The sequence below is a fragment of the Acinonyx jubatus genome, chromosome A1, assembly GCF_027475565.1.
Source record: "Acinonyx jubatus isolate Ajub_Pintada_27869175 chromosome A1, VMU_Ajub_asm_v1.0, whole genome shotgun sequence".
NCBI classification, from domain to species: domain Eukaryota; kingdom Metazoa; phylum Chordata; class Mammalia; order Carnivora; family Felidae; genus Acinonyx; species Acinonyx jubatus.
The window spans coordinates 20,560,001-20,580,979 of record NC_069380.1 but is presented as its reverse complement, the minus strand read 5'-3'; the positions used below and the strand labels follow the sequence as shown (position 1 = coordinate 20,580,979).

Here is a 20,979-nt window from a genome sequence, read left to right as displayed (position 1 = left end):
GCTTTCAGGTAAAATATTTTCCTACTGGTTTGCAGGTACAATTGGGGGGTTTTAAATTTTGGAGAAAAGAACTAAGGCCCAAGGTCACTTCCCCCATCAGAGCATTTCTGGGCTCAAGCGTGTCCCAAAGTTCGGCACAAAAGGCGTATCGTGGTAATGATGGGACCAGGAAAAGATGGTTGCTAGACGTGCTTTTCCAGCTTTGCACAGAACAAAAGGCCTAGTGAGGGGCAAATGTTTTCATTGGTAGTATTCTGAAACTGTTTCAAAATAAGAAGAAAAGACAAACATGGTTGGAGTGGGAGATAGTTTAAATAAAGAGAGCATAATGCTAACTAAACAAAGCAAAAAGTCATGAACCAAATTGAAGCAAGAATAGTCAAAACGATGAGACGGACTTACTGCAGTGGGGAAACCAAAGAACAGAAGAACAGTTGAACAGTATGGAAGCAAACCTTCCAGAGGAAAACTCCTCTTTGAAAGGAAACCCAGGCTATGCCACATTCTATCTACTTTCCTTACGTAAAAAATGAAACTCGTGTGCCAGAAAGACGCACTCGGTGACATCTGAAATGGCAGGAATTAGTCTCCCTGATAGTAAGAGTTCATTCTTTACTCACTGGGAGCAAAACTGTGCCCGTCTTAGTTTCTTAGTCACCTGGGCCCATATCTACAATAGACCCCAAATCTTTGTTCTTAGAATTATTTTGGCAAGACCTTAGTGCCTATGGGTAAGGTCCTTGTGGCAGAGTCCAGGAAGGGAAGGTGTATCTCCAAATTCATATTCAGATTCATTTTTAAAGAAATCAGTTTGGGACCCTTCCCCCATTTTTCCCAACCCCCACCTTCCATCTCTGGGAACGTTCAGTATTGTTCATTTTTCTTTCATTGATGAGGAACCCGAGAGCCAGGGAGGTTATACTGTTTCCCAAGTCTTACTTGCACACCCTTCTACGTACATCAATAAAATTGCTGCAGTAGATTTAAATATTGGTTTGCAACAATCAAGAGTGTTGTATTAATGAATGTTCCCAAGTGTCTGTGTGGTAACATAAGTGGGGGGAAAAAAAAAAGCTGAATATAAAAGTGTATCCCAACTGAGTTAAACGTGTGTTATATGCAGAGAAAAAAAGGCTGAAAGGAAATATACCTCTCTGGGAGGTGGGATTGTGGGAAACTAGTATTTTTCTTTATTCTCTTGTCTGTTTTCCAAATTTTCTACGGGAAATGTGTATTACTTTTTTTTTAAAGCAGAAAAATAAGCATTAGCAACTTAGAAAATGAATTTTATAAAGGAATAAATTTGTACACAAATATTAACAATTCAAATTGGTGAAAGACAACCAAAGGAGACTGTGGAGGTTGCTTAAGAATAAGTAAAGCCCGGGCACCTGGGTGGCTCAGTCGGTTAAGTGTCCGCCTTCAGCTCAGTTCATGATCTCGCTGTTCCAGAGTTTGAGCCCCGCATGGAGCTCTGTGCTGACAGCTCAGAGCCTGGAGCCTGTTTTAGATTCTGTGTCTCCCTCTCTCTCTCTGCCCCTCCCCTGCTCACATTCGTTCTCTCTCTCAAAAATAAACATTAAAAAAAAAAAAAAAAGAGTAAGTAAAGCCAACATCTCCCAGAGGAACAGATACAGACCGTTTTAGGGTACCTGTCTGGAGGTGTCCAGGACCAGTAGTAGAAGGTTTCAACCAGGAGTTTGAACCATTCGAATATATTGCAAAGGCAGAGGCTTCAAGACCAAAGTAGGAAAGGCCAGGGAGGACAGAGCCTCTGAGGATAAGAATGTCATTATAAGGTGCCTTCCTGTGAAAATGAAGGTGCTAAGACTCCCCTCCATCTGCTCAGGTGCAGGGCTGGAACTACCAGACGTCAATGGTTGTTCACATCTGACTGAGTGTACATAACGTGGCGTAACTGGATAAAGTCCACGTTCTGTGCTAGTCGCAGTTTCCATCATCTCTCCTTCCATCCCAGAGCCATTCTACCTGGGTTTCTTGCCCAGAGTCACACAGGTGGGAGACAATAGAGCGAGGGCCTGAAGAAGTCCCCCAACTTGTAGTCCCACCCCTTTCCATCACTGTGTGCTCAATCTCTTTTACATCATCCTATTTACTATACATGGGTTGTGTGCCTAAAAGTAAATTCTGAATTCTTACGTGGCAAGTTTAGCCTTAAACATAGGTAGGGCAGGATTAGGTGGTTTTGCTAAAAGCCCAGAAAATTCGCTGGTGAAAAAATTTCTTTTTCACGTGTGAACCCGAATGCCTGAAAATTTACCTTTGGAAACAGCCCATTCCTTTGGGCTAAAACTGTGGGTGTCTTGGAGATCTTTGTATTAAGGCCATATCGCAGCATTACTGGGCTAGTAAGTAACAGAGTCATGGATCTTATCCAGGCCATGATGCGCCATTGAGCAAGTAGTTCAAACCTTTTGGGCCTCTGTTTTGTCATCAGCAAGTCCTCATGAATAGTTCTTAGTCATCCTACTCGAAGGGGGAATTAGTTCACCAGATTTTTCTTCTAGCATGACTGCTATAGGAGGAGGCAGCTTTGGAGGTTTTAATGGGAAAGAGGAAAAAGAGCTTTGGAGCATGGCCACTCTCCACTGAGTGCAGATTCGGGGAGGAAATTGAAGGGGGCAGCCCTGGGAGCCGGCAGTCCAGAAGAGAGGGAGGGCCCCACACAGAAATTCGGGTCAGACCCCTTCTCACCATGAGGAGTGCACTTCTCACCTGTTTTACTTGCCCTCTGCTTACCACCTAAGCATGGAGTGTGCACTCATCTAATGGCCATTCCTTTTGCCCAGAGCGACCCTCTCCATTAGAAAATGTCAACTCTATTAGACGTGTCCGCCGCCATTGTGTCAGGGCCTGACTACAGGAATGGAAGAACACGTGGCTCAAACCCACGCTACATACACCCAGAAGTTAAGGGCACATTGGTGAGATTCTTCTCCTCTCTTTCAGGAAACCCTTGATCCCACTTTTTGGAAGTGCCTTTGTTTGTTAGTCCAGCACTTTCTAACCCGTCCTTTTCTAACATATCCCATCAGGAGAGTCTGTACTCACCATCGCATGTAGACTGATTCGGGCCCTTGGTACCTGCTGTATGACATGGTCACTGGGCTTCATTGGCTTCCCATTCTGTGCTGGACCCAAATCTGCCAGCAGCTTGAAAGGGAGGAAGAAGGGGCAGCCAGACCTGAGGTGACCGAGAAGCTGGATAATTAGCATCCAAGTCGTTAAGGATTGACTATCTTAGCTGGAATCTCACATTCTGAAGTTAAGAAAGGTTTCCCTCAGAGAATCAGAACCTCCCCAGAAACACAAGATTATCAATTAATAGTTTAGTTTGGGGGTAGGACTCTTTCCTTCCTGCCGTAGATATTTATATTTATAGAAAGTGTTCTAAAATGTGTGCCTTTTGGGGTACCTGGGTGGCTCAGTCGGTTAAGTGTCTGACTCTTGATTGTGTCTCAGGTCATGACCTCGCGGTTCATGGGATTGAGCCCCATGTCAGGTTCTGTGCTGACTGCGTGGAGCCTGCTTCAGACTCTCTCTCTCCCTCTCTCTCTCTTTGCCCCTCCCCTGCTTGTGCACACACACTTTCTCTCTCAAAATAAATAAATAAACTTAAAAAAAGTGTGCCTTTCTTAAAAGGTTTAATTCCCTGTGTCCTAAGAAGGGGAAAAATAAAGAAACACAAAACCCTCTGCCATTTAAAAAAGGAGGCCCAAGTACACGTCTGATGTGACTAGAATGAAGCTAATGGTGAAGGCGTCTATTTGTCATAATGGCAGATATTATGGTCATCTGTTAGTATTTCTCCTCTCATGGTAATTTTCTGACATTTTTTTTTGGTGACAATCTTTATTAAAGAAAAAGTCCAGCTATGTGGTCAGTGTTCTAAAACTTGAAAGTTCAAACTTGGGATATGTTTTAAAATTTATCAAACTGTGGGGTAAAAAATTATGCATGTCGCCTTTTACATTTTCTAAGTGTTCATTATAGAATTTTGGGATAACTACAAAAATTTTGTTTAGTACAGTTATAATCATATATGCATATCACATTTTGGAATTTCTATGTGGTTCTGTACCTACGTTTAAAAAAATAGTATAACGAACATTTCCCTCTTTCAGTAGATACTATTCTAAGGCATGCATTTTATGGCTGTGCAATATTTTATCGTATACAGGCTTGCCCGGCTGTCCGCAAAAGTAGAGCGTTCCTATGAAAGCTCTCATAAGCTGAAATGGTGCAAAGCAAAGAAGCAATTGCCATTATTGTTTATGGAAATTTTTTAAGTGTATCTAGACCCCCCCAAGAAACCAACCTCTCTTAGACATTTTTGAAACCTTAGGACATATGTTGCTAATAGAAGCACAACATGAATGGAGTTCAAGCACAGGTGCTCATGGGTGTTCACGGCTCTGGTGGCTGTCTGTGATGCTATGACATGGCTGTGATGCTGAGTGCAGTTCCTGGGGAGGGAGCTTGGTCGTGCCTCTCCAGCTGCTGAGAGCATGTGCTGGCTCTGTAAGGGCGATCTGCCGAACAAATGCAGAGCCCTGTTTTTGCTTTTTGCCTTTTTGGCATTGGAAGTGAAAGTTCTCTTTGGATTTCTTACCCTTAAGCGAAAACAAGTCCCAATGTAGATTTTTTTCTTTTAAGTTTTATCTAGTTAACATATAGTGTAATATTGGTTTCAGAAGTAGAGTGTAGTGATTCATCACCTACATATAACACCCAGTGCTGATCACAAGTGTCCTCCTGAATGCCCATCACCCATTTAGCCCATCCCCTGCCCCCCTCCCCTCCAGGAACCCTCAGTTTATTGTCTGTAAGAGTCTCCTCTGGTTTGCTTTCCTCCTCCTTTTTCCCCCTTCCCCATGTTCATATGTTTTGTTTCTTAAACTGTACATATGAGTGAAATCATATGATACTTGTCTTTCTCTGACTTACTTCGCTTAGCATAATACACTCTAGCTACATCCATGTCATGGTAAATGGCAAGAGTTCATTCTTTTTGATGGCTGAGTAATATTCCATTGTATAGATATACCACTCTTCTTTATCCATTCATCAGTCGATGGATGTTTGGGCTCGTTCTATAATTTGGCTATTGTTGATAGTGCTGCTATAAACATTGGGGTGAATTGTGCTCCTTCAAATTAGTATTTTTGTATCCTTTGGGTAAATACCTAATAGTGCAATTACTGGGTCATAGGGTGGTTCTATTTTCAACTTTTTGAGGCACCTCCATACTGTTGTCCAGAGTGGCTGCACCAGTTCACATTCCCAACAGTGTAAAAGGGTTCCCCTTTGCATCCTCACCAACGTTTGTTGTCTCCATGTTGTTAATTTTAGCAATCCCGACAGGTGTGAGGTGACATCTCATCATGATTTTGATTTGTAATTCCTCGATGATGAGTGATGTTGAGTATCTTTTCATGTGTCTGTCTTTTGCAGAGCAAAGTGACATAATGCAAGATTTCAAAAAGTGGGGGATGCCTGTAACTACAACATGATGTATTTAATCATTTATTGAATCCAGCCCCATTGGATTGTCTCCTTCCCCCAAGCCCTTCCAGCTATTATAAAATAAAGCCACAATGATTATCTCTATGTGTATTTCTTTGCCTCTGGTTCAAAAGAATAATCTGAAATTACCTCAAGCCATAGATTTTACTAGGCAAATGTATAGGAAGAGATTTTCCAGTGCTATTTGCCAACTGCTATCTTCTTTACTATATTCCTAAAACGTCCACTGCTGCCAGGATGCTCCATCATAATCCTCTGTGGCCATCTCAGAACATCAGGGCTGGTGGCCAACTGTGGTGGTGTTGGGGCGGCAAAGCGAAGAGGAAGGAGGAGGGAGGCAGTAGCAGCTATTTAATGTCTCCCCATATGTGAGACTCTTACCCTATCAAAGAGCTGAGCCACCCATAACGAATGCAAGGCATTTTAATTGTTAGTATTGGGCCATATAAAAATGCCTCTGTACTTCATTTCTTTTATCATCTCATCAGTCTCTACCATTTGCAACTGGTTGCAAGTAGTGTCTCCAAATCTCTGGCGTTTTTGAGTTTCATGGGTGGAATGGAAATGAAGATGATATCAGCAGTGATGGAATGGAATGAACTTTTCATCCAGCTGAAAAATCACCCCGAGCTACTGAAATATAACAGCATACATCATAGTCAAGTTGTCAAAGGGGGATATTTCACAGCTATGACCTCACAGCCATAAAATATAAGCCGTGTAATTTGTAAGGAAACCCAAGACAACTTTTCCAGATTTTTTTTTACTAATAAGATTACCATATGGAAAATAACTTTAACAAGTTATAATAATCTCATTAAAAGAACGCTGGGAAATTGTATAGATTTTTCCATTTTTCAAGGGCTCAAATTTAGTATTTGTTATTTATGGCGGTGCAAAGTTATATTGTCTGTTGTCTCCACATCACACGCTCAGCCCCAGAGTGTCCAGGTAAGGGACTGAGCCTTTTCCACACTTTTGATGTTGGAAGTCCCATCCCAGCCCGTCTCACTGGCCATTACTAACAGGACCACAGAGGCAGGTGCGTTCTGGCAAGTTAGCTCCCAGCTGACAGCAGAGCTTTGCTAGCGGCTGTCAACGTCAGTCTGGGGCAGACTTTAACAAAAACTATCCTTTCGACCTTTCCCCACGCAGAACTCCCATCCAACTGGAGTAATTCATCAAGGATTTTTGATGGCAGCTCTGAGAGTTTCCGAGGTTACTGTAGAAATCCTGTCGCTCCTTTTAATGTAAGTGTCTTTGCTTTCCTTCAGAGTAAAATTGATGACATGTGTCCTTCTTTGCATCTTGGCTTTCTTATTTATGATTAAGGAGGCTTATGGCAGAATCAACAGCGCTGGAATCATTTGATAATTTACATAAACACTCTCTCTGATCGTTATCTCGGCATTCTCGCTACACCTGGATGGGGACCCTCCTTAGGTTTTCTTCCATATTTGGAAAAACATAAGCTGATTTAGGTGACCACTAGGGAGAGTGGACTAGGATGAACATTGTCTTGAAATTGTCGTGGGAGAAATGTCAAAGCTTCGGAGCGCCTGAGTGGCTCAGTCGGTTAAGCGTCCGACTTCGGCTCAGGTCATGATCTCATAGTTCGTGGGTTTGAGCCCCACGTCAGGCTCTGTGCTGATAGCTCGGAGCCCGGGACCTACTTGGATTCTGTGTCTCCCTCTCTCTCTGCCCCTCCCCTACTTGCGCTCTGTCTCTTTGTCTCTCTCAAAAATAAGTAAACATTAAAAAAAATGTCAAAGCTTCTGTGAAATTCTCAATTTTCAGTGGGCAAGTTGTTTCCATCTATGGGGTTGCAGCTTAGATGTTTGCTGGTGATACACTGTCCTTAAGGGGAGACCATCTCCATCCCAAGTCTTGTGAAAAGCCCAACATCCACACTGAGGTTTCTACAAATGTCTGAGGAGGGTACATCTCTCAATCATACTTGACTCCAACGTCCAGTCTTCACTGCATCTTGTTGTCCTGTTCTGCCTTTTGGCTGTTTGTCCTGTTCTCCTTTGCCACTGGCCGTAGCACACACTGTATCCTTTTCCATGATTTCCTTCGAAGACAAAAACCCAGAAGAAAATTTATTCACGTAAGACTTTCCTGAAGGTTTGGGGGAACTGGAGGGGGCTTATATTGCAACAGTGACCGGCATTCCTGGTGTTAAAAGTCTCCTGGCTACTTTTCCTGTCCTCAGTCTTTCTCTTTGCTTTCTCATGCTTTCTCTCCCTCTTGGGAACACCCCCCCCCCCAACCACCACCACATTGTGACCAACTGCCCCCATTTTCCCGTGCAGGGCCTTTGGCTTTTCCCCAATTTCTCCCCATATAGTGCTGGGCTGGATGGATCTGTCAGCCCATTGAAGTGTTGCAATGAAGCTTTGACATTTCTTGTATGACAATGTCTGCGTGATGTCCATCCTCGTCTCCAGACTCTTTGTGGAAAAAAGCGGGGGGAAGTATTGATTTCCGGGACAGAGCTCCATTCTCACTTAATCAGGAGGCATTTCGTAAGAGTCAAAACTGAAGACCTACTACGCATTCACTCTATAAATTTTGTTTTGCTTTTTAGGCTTTTTGTCTCTGTCCCCCCAATTTGTTTTTCCATTAGTGCAGTCCCTCATAGGTAATAATTCCTTAAATATTGAGCCAAAATCCCTTTCCAGATTACTAGACACATGTATCCTCAGTAGATACATTGGAGACTAAGCTGGATATGGTGGTGAGGAGTAAATTACTGCCCATCTCCCCAGTGGGGGTCTCATCAGATCAGCAACAACGTGATTGATGGAGTCAGACAGGAAAATGTGCCTATTTGCTGTCCAGCAAAATAATACATAAAAATATATCACTTTTTCACGGACATAGGGGAGGAGAACAATCTGATTAACATATGAAAGCAGCAAACTCTTAAGGCTCAATCATGAGGTTATTGCTTTTGAAAATGAGCTATTGGCTTGCTATTGCAACCAAATTGAAAAGGAATGAAGACAGGCTCCGTGAGGTTTGGGAGGAGTGGAGGAGGAAAAGGAGGTGACTGGAGATGTCTCACCCACAGAAAAAGCCCAGCAGTGCTGTTTAGCATCCCTGTAATTATCGCTAACATCTACTGAGCGCTTACTATGGGCTCCACATGCAATGTTTCCTTTAATGTCCAATCAACCCACAAGGGAAGCTCTATATTTATCTACCAAGGAGAGGTTAAGTAACTGGTGTGGGAAGTCACCCAGCCCAGTAAGGGCAGAGTCTAACTCCAGGGTTTGTGTCATTGACCTTCCCATTATGTTGCGTCCCTGGAAGGTGGAGGAGGGGATTTTCTTTTCCTCAGGTAAATGGATTTAGGGATTCCAATGGCTGTAACCATAAGAATATTTTTTTATGGACCAGAGAACATCATCTTGTCTTATGTAGGATATACACAGAAGTGCTGTGGAAAGGGTGAAGTATTAGATAACCATTATTATTGCTGTTAGTACTCTTACCATGATGTATGTCATTTTATTGCCAAGAAAAGCTACTTTCATTATCTTGACGCTCACTGCATTCCTATTAGGTAAGCAAGGAAGGTATTATTCAACTCATTTTGAAGATTCTGGAAAGTAATAGTCCAGAGGCTTTTGCATCACTAAAAGAAAGGTGCTTTGGAGTAATTCAGACTTTAATTAATAACGTGGCTCCACCATTAAGTATCTGTGGCGCCTTAGGCAAGTCTCGGACCACTCACAGGCATCACTTTTTCATATGTAAAGGAGAAACCTTACTAACTCCCTCTTAGTTTATTAGAGGCATCAGAGATAATGAATGCAAAGCACCTGCCTCAGGGTCAGGCACACCTCTGGCTGGTTCTTCGTGAGTGTCCAGAAGGTGGGGTTGTCTTCCTCCTGGGTTTAGGGGAAAGCAGAGTCCGTCACTTCCTATTCCAACCATTGAACGTAACTTCAAACCTTAGTCATGTAGCTGTAGGATGCCTACTCGAGGGAGAAGGTGGCACCTCGAACCATCACCAACATTAGGTTTCTAAGAAAACCCATATCAAGTGGGAGTCCAACTCCCCATAGCCCTGGATTCTGGGATACCAGCAGCAAAAGCAGCATGCCTTCATAGAGCACATTCTGTTTTGCAAAGCACTTTCAAATGCAGTATCCCACTTCACGGTCAGAGCAAGCCTGTGCAGTGTGCCCGCCTGACAGAGACAGAGCAGGATGAGTGTGAATGGAATAATATCCACAAATGCTAGACTCTTTGGTAAATACTGCTAAGTCATCCAGTCGGCTGAAACTTGGCACAGCTATCATAAAATATAAAATTGGCTCAGAGTGGGAAACTAGACTTGTAGGTTAAGATGCTCCATGCGACAGATAAGTCACCAAGCCTTCACTTTGTGCCGCAGGGATGAGTTAAGTACAAACATCAATATATCAAGAGTACCTATTGACTGTTATTGTGAACTCAGTATTCAGTACATTTTTTGAATTTCTGAAATTGATTGAACAAGATTTACTGGGCATTCCCTTTGTGAAAGGCACTGCCAGGTGTTGAAGAACACAACACTATCAATAAACTGTCTGTCTCGTGGGGGACAGCATACCGGACGGTCAAGGCTATGCTATCCTTATCATTAAGGGTGGGAGTGACCATGGCTGGCTGAGGTGTCCAGGGGAAGCCCCACTCAGGAGCTGACTCACGAACTTGACCTTGAGGGAATGGATAGGGTCAGGAAGGGGCATGTGTCGGTCTCTGGCTCTGGTTTTTCCAGTCCCACCTATACCTGACCAGCAGGCAAACACTAACATCCGTCACCATGATGAGAAACAGGACTTTGCACCACCCTTCCCCCTGCATCCCAAGCCAGAGAAAGTACCATTATCTCTGTGGTTATGCGCTGATGCCTAGAGCACCCTTCATTTTTTTTCTTCCTGGAATGTTTTTCCCTGTTCCTAGCCATTCTTTGGAATGACCTTTTACTTCTCACTTCTCCTTAAAAGCCAAACTGAAAGGTGAGGCATGAAGTGAATTCTTCCTGCACTGACTCTCCAGTACAACTTTTAAGTCTCCTTCCTGATCTTACTCAGTCGTGGGGCTCCAGACCTTGATTATGGCACCCTCCCACACGTGCCTCTTTGAGGACAAGATTCTATTCATATCTGTTTCCCCAGAACCTAGAATAGTGCCTGGCACAGAGCAGGTGCCCATCAGATGCTTGTAGGAAAGAATAAATGAATGCAGATCACAGAGATTCCCTGCTTGCTCCAAACAGACCCTGGCAACCTCAGCATGTGATCGGGATAGGATTTTCGTTGGTTTAAGGGCCTGTCACCACATTTGGGCCCTTGAACAAATTTGAAAACAAGGATGATTCGTTTGAAGTCTGCCTGTGGGCCTTTTTATTCTCCCAATTTGGCTTTCTGGAAGAATGTAAGGTTTAAAGACATGGTTTGACTTGCCCAAACTCACTCTGCATGAGGCTGGTTGCCAGGTGCTTGGGATCCTCTCCTAACTTAGAAGGTTGGAGCACAGTTAGCATTGGGACCCAGGTTTCCCAGCTGGCCAGGGGTACCTTCCTGACTCAGCACGCCTCTTCCTAAAAGCTTGCTGCAAATGTAAAATACACCAGAGTTTGAAGATTAGTATATAGAATGAGTGTAAGATGGCTCATCAATATTCTCCTATTCTCTGTATATCAAAGTGACCGTATTTTGGACATATTGGATTAAATAAAATATATTATTAAAATTCATTTTACATTTATGTAGTATTGGGGCTGGGGCCAACCATCATGGCTTCTAACAGGTCAGAACAGGAGCCCGGCATTTCTTCACACGTCCCAGGGAGACAGGATTATAAACCTCCAAATTCAGTGAACCACACTGCTCCCATCCATCATTCAGGAAGAGGAGAGGAGAAAAAATAGAAAGGGAGGAAGGAATATTCTTCTAACCAGGTTGGTAGGGACACTTAGACAATACATGTGAAGGCCCTGAGCACAGCGCCTAGAATAAAGTGCTTAATAAATATCTGTTCCTTTCCTTTCAGTTTTCCTCACTGAAATCTAAAATTTAGGGCCCTCTGTCAACTTCCGTAAACATTATATGATTCAAATGCATTTTTTCTCAAATGCAAACAGACCGTTCATGCATAAACTGAGTTTAATTGCATCCCCCCCAAATCAGTTTAGGAGCAGTGCACTCTGACTTTCTGAGAACTTCTATGCCTTTTCTCAATTACAATACTTATTTATTTATTGAAATATACTTGACACACAATGTTACATTAATTTCAGGCATCTAACATAGTGATTCAACCAGTCTATATGTTATGCTGTTGTCACAAGTGTACCCACCATCTGTCACCATAGAGCGCTATTACAATACCATTGACCGTGCTCCCTGTGCGGTATCTTTTATCCCAATGACTTTCGGATGCCATAACTGGAAGCTTGTGTCTTCCACTCCTCTTTACCCCTTCTGCCCATCCTCCACCCCCCTCCGCCCTGGCAACCAACAGTTTCTTTTCTGTATTTATGGGTCTGTTTCTGCTTTTTGTCTGTTTGCTTGTTTGTTTGTTTTGTTTTTTAGGTTCTACATATAAGTGAAATCATATGGTATTTATCTTTCTCCGTCTGACTTATTTAACTTAGCCTAATACCCTCTAGGTCCATCCACATTGTCCCAAATAGCAAGATCTGATCTTTTTTTTTATGACTGAGTAATATTCCATCACATGTATACTACATCTCCTTTATTCATTCATCTATTGCTGGATACTTGGATTACTTCCTTATTTTGGCTATTGTAACTGTACATAATGCTTCAGTAAACGTAGGGGTGCACATATCTTTTCACATATCTTACTTTCTTTGGGTAAATAAATACCCAGGAGTAATTACTGAGTCATATGGTATTTCCATTTTTAATTTTTTGAGGAACCTCTATACTCTTCGACAGTGGTTGAACCACTATGTTCCCACCAACAGTGCATGAAAATTCCTTTTCCTCCACATCCTTGCCAATACTTGTTATTTCTTGCCTTTTTATTTTAGCCATTCTGATAGGTATGTGGCGATATCTCATTGTATTTCCCTGATGATGAGTGATGTTGACCGTCTTTTCATGTATCTATTTGGCATCTGGATGTCTTCTTTAGAGAAAGTCTGTTCAGGTTCTCCATCCATTTAAATCAGATTATTTGTGTTTTTGGTGTTGAGTTGTATAAGTTCATTAGAAATTTTGGATATTATACCCTTATCTGATATATCATTTGCAAATATCTTCTCCCATTCAGTAGGTTGCCTTTTTGTTTTGTTGATTTTTTTTTTCCTGTGTGAAAGCTTTTAATTTTGGTATAGTTCCAATAGTATATTTTTGCTCTTGTTTTCCTTGTGTAAGCCGATGTATCCAGAAAACTGTTGCTCTAGCTGATATCAAAAAGATTGCTGCCTGTTTTCCCCTAGGTATTTTATGGTTTCAGATCTCACGTGTAGGTTTTTGATCCATTTTGAGTTTATTTTTGTGTATGATATAAGAAAGTGGTCCACTTTTATTCTTTTCAAATATATTGTCGCTGTTAGAAGTAGTATTATCTTCAGCTTTTACATTAAAAAATTGCTTTTATGTCTTCTCTCCTAATTCCCATCTGCTGTTTTTTTTCTGGAGTTAATTGAAGCAAATCACAGACACATATACGTTTCAGTTATACATAGCTCACCATGTATTGCTAACTAAGGACTTAAAAAATAACCGCAATACCATTATCTTACGTACGAAATTAATAATACTCCCTACTATAATTTTCATTTTCCAGGTTCCCCAATTGCCTCCAAAATGTCTTCTTAGAGCTGGCTTGCTGAAATTATGTTCTTTCCCTTTAAATCCCATTTTTCTTGTTCTCTCTGTCCCTACAAAAAATATTTAAATAATCTTTCAGAGGTAAGATGGGATAGTGATACAGTAATTCCAGTGTAATTGAGAAAATATGGCAAAGGGTGAATACAAGTAAGAAAGGGAGGAGACAACCAAGGTTGGATGAGGGGACAGAATGCCAGCTGTGATGCGCATATGCCTTTTTCCCAAGAGCCATATCTTGACTTCAGTGTTTTCTCGTAGGCTCTACAAAGAGGACCCCAAGTTGATAACACACAATAAAATTGCTTGGAGATGCACGATCTGAGAGATATTTTCCTGTGGATCCTGACAAAAGGAATACTGGGTAATCTGAAAAACCACATTCTCCGTAGTTCAAGTTCTCTTGAAACACAAGAGCAGTGAGTTTCAAAAGGACTTAGAAGAATCACATCCTGAGTATTCTAACGCTACTTCCGTTAATCAGTTCCCTTATAGAGTGAACATATCTTGAGGTTTAGTCATGACCATGCCCAGATCCCTGCAACAGCTGCCAGGCTGATCTTTCCTAAAGCTCTCCCACCTCCCCCAGCTCAGCCTGACCGGCCTGAAGAACCCTGCCAGGTTGATCTTCCTAAGGGACCACTTTAAGCCAGATGTGGAAATGGCACTGGTTTGAACACACTGGATATTCTCAAACTTTATTGTCTGAAACTCCATTTGCATTCAGCCATGACCCATCTTTCCATGATATCATCTTTCATCAGATCATATTATTTATGAAATCCAATTGTAGAAGAAATAGATCCAGTATCATTCCTCGGCTGCATCAAGTTCATCAGTGAGATGGCAGAGTCAAGGCATCTGGCCTCACTCTGCTTTTTGAAATCTATTGAAAACAACTAAAATCGTTTTTGGAAATTGGAAAAGAAAATATACATAAAACTTGAAAACGGCCCAAATCCTGATTAACACAGTCAGGTTGGGCTTGATTAAAAGAGGAGGCTGAAAGCAAAAGCACGACTCTCAGCACTCAGGTAACACAGAGCCTGCCTGAAATGGGCTGAGCATACCAAGGAAAGAAACCATTGGCTTCAGTGAACAGCAAGGTCTCGGTGGGAAGGCAAACTCGGGCGGGGGCATCCCTGAGCCTTGTGAGAGGACGCAGAGCTCAAGGAGGAAAGGAGGAGACATGCCATCTTTACTCAAAAGGAGAGTAAAAGAGTGGGCGTGGCCTTGAAGCTGAAGGGAGGTAAATGCTGAATGCCGCCATGTTGACCATCACAGCTGGCCAACCCTACTTCCTGCGGAAATGGGAGACGAAACCGCAGGGCAGAGAGAAATCCAAGCTGATGGTGGACCCAGTTCACTTCTCTGTACTCTCTGCCAATCATCCTTTAGAAAATAGTCCACCTATAAAGAACAGTCCACATAAATCAGTGAGTAATCTCATAAAAGTATGACTAATAATGTGAAAGGAGTTTGTGTGGAACATAATGCAAATACAGTGCAAGAAAAATAAATGAAGGGGACGTGACAAAAGGCGGACTAACATTCCAGAAAATTATGCCATAATGTAGATAAAAATCGTAGAAATACTTTCTCATTACAAACTTTTTAGAATGGCTTTTCTGAAGCAATAATTCAAAGAAGAGCCATATTGGCTCAAGTAAGACATAGTTAAACAATGGAAAGTAGTTAAAATAGAAAAAAGAATCTGTAAGTCTCTGGAAAGAGGTAAAAGAACTAAGGAGTACTTACAAAAGTGAAAACTAACATTAGCAACAGAAAAAGAGATGCTGCTTGATTACAGGGCAGGGATAAAGAGAAAAGAGCTGGAAAAAGTAAAGGAAAATAAATAGGAATGAACCAACTATTTAAAATGATTGGTGACAAAACGATAGATATGGACAGGAGGAAAAGAAATTTCAACTCCCCCATGGATGGTGTCTCCATTAAAGGAAACGGAACAAATACTCAGATATTTAAGTATAAATATGACCAAATCCATAGTTTGAAATAGGCCCAACTATTCCAGGGTGGGGGTGGGGAGGAAGAAAGAAAGAAAAAACAGAATCAGCAAAATTAGCCTGACACATGGTTTAGTGAAGTTACTCAACTTCAGAAACAGAGAAAGACTCTAGGCCTGTAAATAAATAATTAATTAAGATAAAACATAAGAGGAAAAATTAATTTTAGTTTCAGACTTTTTCTTAGCAACATTAACTTCCAGAAGATGGTGAAAAAGGTTTGCCATGTCCTCAGAAAATGTGTGACCCGAGAATTGGTTTCTTAGTCAAATTGTCATTTGATGTTTCCAAGCATGCAGGCACGCCAGGCAAAGAGAACTTCTGTGTCCTTTCTTAAGAAAAAAATTTCTGAAGGTGCCAATCAAGAGATTAAGGGAGCAGCCATGCTGGTGAGGAGAGTGAGCGCTCAATGCGTAGAATCCGTAGAATAAAGGCTAAGCAACTGTAGGAATTTCAGTAACAGAATACAAAATAACAAAGAAATCATAATACTAGTACAAGAAGCCAAAAGTGAGCTGTAGAGAGAGGGAAAGAAGCAGTATAAGTATGGGTTCTTTATCACTGTTTGCACGATTTCCAGGCATTTTAAAATGATAAACTAAGTGATTGAGGGGGTCAGTGTATAAAGTATAAAGGTAACAACCAGAAGCATTAGTGGTAATATATTAGGCCAAAATTGGGCAGGGTAGGATAACAAGATGGAATAAGTGTGTGTGGTAATTTTCTCATCGTTTGTAGTGATGAGTCATAAAATACCATATAAGAATTTTAAACTGTGATAACACTACATAAAGCTACAAAGGTAACCACTAACAGATCCCAGAATAGACTATAAACCTTTGGAATGATCAGAATGAAAACACACGTTCAATAAGGAAACCAAAGACCATATAGGAAAATAAATATGTGTGTGTATGTGTGTGTGTCTTTAATTTGTGTTTGTATAACATTATAAAGGAAAAATGCAACTAAGGATGATCAAACTGTGGCCAAATATTTTTCTCATGGCAAGAAATGTAAAATCTATTGAAAGAAAAAAAAAATTCTAAGCACAGAACACAAAACACAATCCAAATATCTCAGACACAGATAGCTAAAAGCATGCCCAGTAAATGCAGCAAGAAAAGTAGTGATATTGTTATTATTAGTTCAGGGTGAATTAAGACAAAATTATTAAATATAAAGAAGGACATCTTGATAAGCACTGATGAATCACTATATTGTACACCTGAAACTAATATAACACTGTTTGTGAATTATATTTGAATTTAAAAAATTAAAGAAGGACATCTCACAATGAAAAGGGTAAAATCCTTAACGAGGCTCTAATTTTTCTGAATCTATTTATGCATCAAATATCAAAGCATCAAAGTACATGAAGCAAAATCTACTGGAAATATAAAGAGAGCTAAGAAGGAACTTACTGATAGAGGAGTTTTAGATTCCCATCTCTCGTGGTAATAAGAAAAAAGAGGTAAGAATAAGCCAGGTCTAAATAACATAGTTAATAAGATAGATCTAAGTGGCACACACACACACACACACACGTGCACACGTGTGTCTATTTTTCTAATTATATCAACAAAATGAAAAATATATCTTGTTTTTAACTATTCAACCTTGAAAACAACTGAAATGAAAGAGTCTTCAATAAATTCTGCCAAGTTGAAAAGGTGCCGAGCAGAATGCATTCTCTTAGTTTAAAAAGCAAAACAAAACAAAACCTTATACATTAATGACAAAAACAGACAACAAAAAACTCTACCAACCAGAAATTAAAAACCCCAACACAGGGGCACCTGGGTGGCTCAGTCAGTTAAGCGTCTGACTCTTGGTTTCAGCTCAGGTCATGATCTCACGGTTTGTGAGTTCGAGCCTCGCATCAGGCTCTGCACTGGTAGTGCAGAAGTGCAGAACCTGCTTGGGATTCTCTCTCTCCCTCTCTCTTTTCCCTTCCCTGGCTTGTGCGTGTGCTCGCTCTCTCTTTCAAAATAAATAAATAAATTAAAAAAAAAAAGCCAAACACAAAGAGTAGGATCTGCCATACAAAAATCCTGGGTGAAGTCATTATTCATCTTATGCCAGTGAATTGTCATATCACTTTCTGGGCTCACTATTTCACTTACTAGGCTCCCCCCCACCAACCCCCCAAAAAAGGAAGAATGAAATTACTTTTGTCAATATGCTTTATCTAAACTAGAAATTTCCTAACAGGCATGTACAACTGTGCTACTGAGTTCATTCTGATTCCTTATATAGGTGTGCTAAATTTCCTTAGGAAATTTTTTAAAGTTTTTATTTATTTATTTTGGAGAGAGAGGGAATGAGAGAGAGAGAGAGAGAGGGAGTGGGGAGAGACAGAGGTGGGGGGACAGAGGATCCAAAGTGGGCTTTGTGTGGACAGCAGAGAGCCCGATGCAGGGCTCCGACCCACTAACCATGAGATCATGATCTGAGCCTAAGGCAGACGCTTAACCGACCGAGTTACCCAGGCACCCCAAATACATTAAGGATTTAATTGCATTTGCCATGTAAGAGAATAAACTATTTAAAGTTTTTTTTTTATTTGAATTTCTGCCTTGGTTTCAAATAAACAGACTTATTTCCTTGTGTATTGACAATATGAATAGCCCATTGGAGCAGTGTGACTCAAGCAGGTAAGTTGAGGCTGTCATCACCAAGATGGCACTGCCATTGTATTGACGTTGGGATCTGAGAACGGAACTCCTGAGTGAGCCTGCCCACCTTGTTGTCTACTGGGCCTGCCTTGGCTGTGTGCTGATGAAATCCCTCTCTCTCCTCCACATCCTGCAGCTAGACAGACATTCTCTTCATATATAGAGTACATTCTGCTCTGCCCACTCTAAGATCTGGAAGCCTTAGGGGCATAGAAACGACAGAATAGTCCATTCTCCTTTTCCTGCTGGATGTCTAGCACCTGGCCCACACTAAGCCTTCCAGATGACTGTGTTGTCCTGAGTCTGGGCTCTCCTGACTCATTCAGGGCCTGGCCCACTCACTTCCCAGGAAGGGACTCTTGGGTGTTGTTGGCAGAGCCAAAGCCTGACTGAGTCAGAGACCTTGTTCCGATCATCTTCTCCAGGGACTTTCATCTAACATTTAATAATTATCCTCTCCTTGTACGGCCTGGTTTCTGCACGCATTACTCAGCTTTTGTATTAATTCCCTTTCATCTTTGTTTATATGTAAGTAATTGCTAGGAAAATCATGTTTTATTGAGGAAAAAACAAGGAAGCACGTGGCCAATGAAAATCCACTTCATTTCTATATAGAGTGCCTGTTCTCATTCCTTCGTCAAAACCTGGAGTTGGGGAGGAATTGGCGTACAACCTCTGATAAAATGTCTTTGATTCACCACGATGTTTAAACCAGCTTTTGCTATTTGGGGGATGTGCTTTGTAGCAAAAGCATCCCGATGCAATATTATGTGTGATAATGATAAGAGGGTCTACTTCCTTTACAAAGGCAATGGATCTTGAATTTGTCTTACTGGTTCAGGGGTACTATCGACACAAATTGATTCACATATGTCAAGCATTAACATATGCTTTCAAAAAGCAGGCACTGACAGGACTGAACTCATCAATTCCTTTGTAGTTGTTTGCAATGATTCACAGAACAAGGCTTCTTTGATCTGTTTCTCCTTTATGCACATCACAAACACAGGGGCTCACTACGGCTGTCAATGTCAGCTGACGCAGATGAATACCTACTTTGAGAAGGCTAATGTGGCTATCTGCTATAGCTTGTTCTTTAATGAATTCTAGAAGAGATCACATCATTTTCTCAGGGACCTACTGAGGATTCTTTTCTACATCTGCTTCCAATACTATTTTTTAGGAATCTCCTTTAATGCACATGATTTTGCTAATTTTTCAACTATTGTATGAGATTTCTTTCCCTTGCCACACAAATATGCAATAGGACAGGGAACTTATAATAAACACGGACTTCTCAGGTGTCAAACCCAAACATTTCAAAACATTTCTCAAAGCAGTCTCATGTCCAGCTGTATAGCCTTGTTTTGTTGAAATGTTGGACAGCTCTGATGGCTGGAATTTGAAAAATATAAATTGCACAGAACACATTGCAAATATAGCCATTGTACAGTGAATCTCTATCCCTGCTGCCATTTGTGCTTCTTTAACATGGCTCACTGCTAAATATGTGGATACTTCCCTGAGATGATGTGGAGTTTTGCTGAATGAATAGACCTTGCCACTGCGCATATTACCTGTATGAGTGCTGTGATGGCAGCTAGTCTTTAACAAGAAGTTTCTATGTCCCAGCCCCTGTAGTAAGTGCTTTGCAAGCATTATTGCATATAAACCTCACAACAACTCAAGAGTTATTATTATCATCATCATCATTTCATACAAGCAGAAATTGATGCTTAGGTATAGTTGGAAGAATGGGTTCTTGAAATCCCTTTTGTCACAGAAAGAAACCAGGTATTCTTGGAGAAATGGCTGAATTCCACATCTGGAGCAGGAAATGTACATGATCAGCCTAGAATGTCTTGTCTTAAAGTTTTTTTTTTTTAATTTAAATCCAAGTTAGTTAGCATATAGTGCAATAATGATTTCAGGAGTAGAATCCAGTGATTCATCCCCTACGTATAACACCCAGTGCTCATCCCAAGTGTCTTCCTTAATGCCCCTTGCCCATTTGGACCATCCTCCCACCCACAACCCCTCCAGCAACCCTCAGTTTGTTCTGTATATTTAAGAGTCTCTTTTGTTTTGTCTCCCTCTCTGTTTTTATATTATTTTTGCTTCAGTTCCCTTATGTTCATTTGTTTTGTATCTTAAATCCCACATACAAGTGAAGTCATATGATATTTGCCTAATTTCGCCTAGCATAATACACTCTAATTCCATCCACGTTGTTGCAAATGGCAAGATTTCTAGAATGCCTTGTCTTACCAGACAGCAATGGAGCTAGTGAAGACTTGTAAGGTTAGGATGAACAACCTATCCCAATTTGCCCAGCACTTTCCTCACTTTAAAACCCAAAGTCTTGTGTCACAGGAGCCCCCTTGGTCCCAGGCAAAATGGGATAGTGGTCATGTCAAATAATAATACAATCATGTCAAAGGACATGGGAACCAACTTCAATAGGCCCCCGTAGGACAAAGAAGGATAATTTGAGTATAAACAAAGATAATAACTACAGTGTATTGAAATACATCAAATAAATATAAATCCATGAGCTCATAGTGATACAAAAACCCAGCCAGTTGGTTATTATTGGAGGGAACCAACTCATTATTTTGAAAATCAAGTCTTTATCTGGCCTTTCTTAAATAAATAGTACTCTTCAGTATCCTGGTTGTAGATCAGGGGGAGTTTCTTCCTACAGAAGTATTCCAGCTAGTATATGAAGAAGGAAGATAAAAATTAGAATAATACCATTTTTCAACCTCTAATGAATCCAGACATTGTGCATAATCAGCTTCTAATTTCACGAGAAGAGAGACAACCAAATATTATGTGCCACCTGTTGGAAGAACTATCACCACCTAT

General features: G+C 41.0%; 1 long non-coding RNA gene across 3 annotated transcripts in view; it reads left to right on the top strand.

Annotated features, from left to right (window-relative positions):
- LOC113600974 (uncharacterized) overlaps positions 1–20,979 on the top strand; it is a 138,049-nt gene that overhangs the window by 83,896 nt on the left and 33,174 nt on the right. The window contains exon 3 of one of the 3 annotated variants that reach the window (XR_008295306.1): positions 6,703–6,797. The exons of the other annotated variants lie outside the window; for them this stretch is intronic. This is a non-coding gene — a long non-coding RNA (uncharacterized LOC113600974). The remainder of the gene's footprint in view (positions 1–6,702; positions 6,798–20,979) is intronic. 3 annotated transcript variants of the gene reach the window in all.